This window comes from Camellia sinensis, chromosome 7 (assembly GCF_055761805.1).
Source record: "Camellia sinensis isolate YWXY chromosome 7, ASM5576180v1, whole genome shotgun sequence".
Taxonomy (NCBI): domain Eukaryota; kingdom Viridiplantae; phylum Streptophyta; class Magnoliopsida; order Ericales; family Theaceae; genus Camellia; species Camellia sinensis.
The window spans coordinates 27,668,218-27,672,252 of record NC_138967.1 but is presented as its reverse complement, the minus strand read 5'-3'; the positions used below and the strand labels follow the sequence as shown (position 1 = coordinate 27,672,252).

The window sequence follows — 4,035 nt, the reverse complement described above, 5'->3', positions numbered from 1 at the left end:
CAACACATTTGACAAACTTGGTTTACTCACTGGTGTGGCATACCAAGGTGGCTTCCTAAATCAGCTATTAAATAGTCAAATAAGATAACAACAACAACAACAACAACAACAACAACAACAACAAAAAATAGCTTGCGCGTTTTTTTGTAGAAACCATCCATATTCCACTTTTGATAGATAATGCCCAAACCTTTTGTATTCCCTTTTTGCTTTCTCAAAAGTTCTCATATCCCCATTACTTCCAAGCTAAAGAACAAAATCAAAGCAAGGAATTTTCCATTATCGGTATAGAAATCTATAGACTTAGAGAAATGTCTTGTGGTAAGGAAAGTGGTGAAACTGACAAAATATGAGTGTAACTTTGAAGATATGTTAGATGTCAGTAAAAAGATCGAAGCACCAAAGGTCGAAATGACATTCGGCTCAAAAGATGAAGCTCATCAATACTATGCATCTTATGCTCGACAAGAAGGTTTTGAAGTCATGATAAGAAGCTCAAGGCAGGGAGACAATGGGAGTATAAAATATTTTACACTTGCATGTGCTCGTACGTGAAAAAGCAGGATGTACCTTAGTGAACTCTTTTAAGCCAAACCCAACAAAAACAAACTAAGGGTGCAATTTGAGCGGGTTCAACCCGAGCAACCCGAGCCCAGCCTGAATTTTTTTAGGGTTTGGACAAAATATTTTTAAATTCGGTACGTTGGGCAAAGACGTCAAACAACCCAAGCAACCCAAAGCCCGAATTATACATACATAGATATATAAAAATATTAAAGTAATTTATATTATTAAATATACATAAAAATTATTAGCCATTACATGATATTAAAGTAATTTATATTATTAAATCATATTGAATATATATTATATATACAAATAACATAAAATCGTACTTTTTTTCTTTTTATTTTCACTCATAAATTGTAAAGACTACTATAGTGGCATCTCTCTTACATTATATAAATTATTTTGTTTTAATGGTATTAATGATTTTCTATAAATAAATAAAAAATGTAAATATAGTCAAATTTTAATAATTTAATAATGTAGTTGCAAAAAAAAAAAAATACTGAAATTCATTTACAATTTGGGCAATTTGGACAACTTGGGCAATTTGGGTTTAACTGGGGTCGGGCTTCGGCAGACAATCTCAGGTTATAATTCGGGCTTGGACGGAGCTCAGCACAACTTGGGCTGGGCTTCGACAACCTCCCAACCCGACTGAGCCCGCCCGAGTTGCACCTCTAAAAAAAACAACTTGTGAAGATAAAATGGAGTGTCATGTTTTGATGGAACATTTAGCTTGTTTAAATCTATGCTTGAACATAATCATTCATTAAGTCCTGGGAAGACACATTTCTTTCGAAGTAATAAGATGATGGGTACGCATGTGAAAAGGAGGCTAGAATTAAATGATCAAGCTGGAATAAATGTGAGTAAAAATTTAATTCTTTAGTTGTTGAAGTTGGAGGTCATGAGCATCTATCATTCACTGGAAAGATTGTCGAAACTACATTGAAAAAATGAGGCGTTTAAGACTTGGAACTGGTGATGCTGAAGCAATTCTCACTTATTTCACTAAAATGCAAAACAAAAATTCTAGTTTCTTTTATGTAATGGATTTAGATGATGATGGTCGTTTAAAGAATGTGTTTTGGGCTGATGCAGGAGGTAGAGCAGCATACGAGTCTTTTGGAGATGTTGTTTCATTTGATTCGACATACCTAACTAACAAATATGATATGCCCTTCACTCCGTTTGTTGGGGTGAATCATCTTGGGCAATCAATTTTGTTCGGATGTGGTCTCTTGTCGAATGAAAATATACGGATACTTATATTTGGTTATTTCAATCGTGGTTGGCATGTATGTTTGGGAAAGCACCAAAAGCAATAATTATAGATCAATGCAAGGCTATGCAATGAGTTATTGCAAAAGTGTTCCCAATGACTCATCACCGATTACGCTTGTGGCATATAATGGAAAAGGTTCCAAAAAAGTTTTGTGGATATTTGAGATATGAATCAATAAAAAATGTTCTGCATAATGTTGTTTATGATTCGATAACTCCTTGTGATTTTGAAGAGGGTTGGAAAGAAATGATTGAAGAATATGGTCTGGAAAACAATGAGTGGTTACACAAATTATATAATGATAGGCATCGTTGTGTATGTCTACTACGCAGCGCAGTGAGAGCATGAATGCATTTTTTGATGGGTATGTTAACTCAAAGACTACCTTGAAATAGTTTGTTGAACAATATGATAATTCATTACGAAGCAAAGTGGAAAAAGGAAACCAGGTAGATCATGCTTCTTTTCATTTTAGAATCCCATAGATTACTAAATTCGATTTTGAAAAACAATTTCAAGAGATATATACCATGGCAAAGTTTAAGGAATTTCAAGATGAGTTGAGGGGATTGATTTATTGCAATATATCTTTTGTTAAGCAAGAAGGTTGCATTTTTACTTTTGAGGTTGAAGATGGTATCAAAGTTGGTGACTCAAGGAAGGAGGTCAATTTTAACTTATACTACAATGAAAAGGAATGTGAAGTACATTGCTTGTGTCATTTGTTTGAGTTTCGTGGTATTTTGTGTAGGCATGCAATTGCTGTGCTTAATAAAAAAAAAGTGAAAAAAGTTCCATCTCGTTACATTCTGTCACGGTGGAGGAAGGACTTGAGGCATAGACACTCTTTCATCAAATGTTCATAAAATGTTCAAACAATGATCAGGAAACTAATGAACAAGTGCAGCAGTATGATAAGTTATGTGGCTATTTCTATGAAATTGCTGAGATTGCTGCAGAATCTGAAGAAAAATGCAACCATTTGATGAGTTGTTTAAGTGAAATAACGGAAAAGATGCAAAAAATTGATGATCAGTTGATTGAAAGCCAATGTCCATTTTTGTCTCCTTGCAACGAAGAGTTTAATGGAATGTCCAAACCATGTACTAAGGTGCTTAGTCCACTGCCAGTGCGAGCTAAAGGTCGTCCGCCATCAAAACGCAAGGAGTCTAAAATAGATCACTTGGTGAGGAAGAAAAACGTAATTTATGTATTTATTTATATTTTGTAAATGTTTTTGGGTTTATTTATTTATATTTTGTAATTTTGGTTTGGTTTGGTTTGGTTTGGTTCTCTAAAAATAAGATTATATTTGATATCAAAATCATTGTAGCAGGCATCTAAAGGGGGGGGGGGAAAGCAAGAAGTTCAAGGTGAATTGTACCAATTTCAACAAAAACAAGTTTTTAAATCAAAATGTTTGTGGTATCCATTGTTAAATTCCTTCTATTTTTTTCTGTTCTTTTTTTTTAATGATTTCCAATAATATATGCAATTTGGCAAGATTGTTCAAACAAGTTAAGCTTAGCAAATGATTACAGTGATGCTCTTCTATATACATCACATTTATGACAAGAGAGCATGAACCATATGGTTGGAGGTGCAAGCATGTATATCAATTATTCAAATCCTAATGGAAACCCAACAAAAGGTATTCCCAATCCATTTTGGAGTGGTTGTTATAATGGAGTAGCTGCTAACATTCCCAATTTAATTGGGAACCATCCATAGGTACTAAAAAGTATATGCTAATGATATATAAAATTCGTTAGCTATCTCGATTTAAAATAACAATGTTTCCAATTTATGAATGGTTTTTGTAGCCTTACCCAATTCACTATATGGCGATGAGAAATTAACTAGCACTGCCAATCAGTCACTTGCATACTTTACAGGTATTGGTTGGATAGTTTACACCAATCAAATTTATTAAAATTTATTTCAATCGTATGACTAACTAGTTTATGTTCATCTGGGAATTCATTTTATGCCAACAACTTCAAATGATGATGGCTTTTTACCATGTAATAAAGGTATATAACACTGTCTTCAAATTTTTCTCTCTTTCTCACCTTAAACAGCTATGCTTCTCTAAGAAATTTATTATTTTGTGTAGTGTAGACACCCCATTTTTGACCGACCTTAAGACTCAGACGTCACCAACTGAGTGCTCGGTGATG

General features: G+C 33.7%; 1 pseudogene; it reads left to right on the top strand.

Annotated features, from left to right (window-relative positions):
• The first annotated feature begins 1,318 nt into the window (after positions 1–1,318).
• Positions 1,319–2,721, top strand: LOC114311881 (protein FAR1-RELATED SEQUENCE 5-like; annotated as a pseudogene).
• The last annotated feature ends 1,314 nt before the right edge of the window (positions 2,722–4,035 follow it).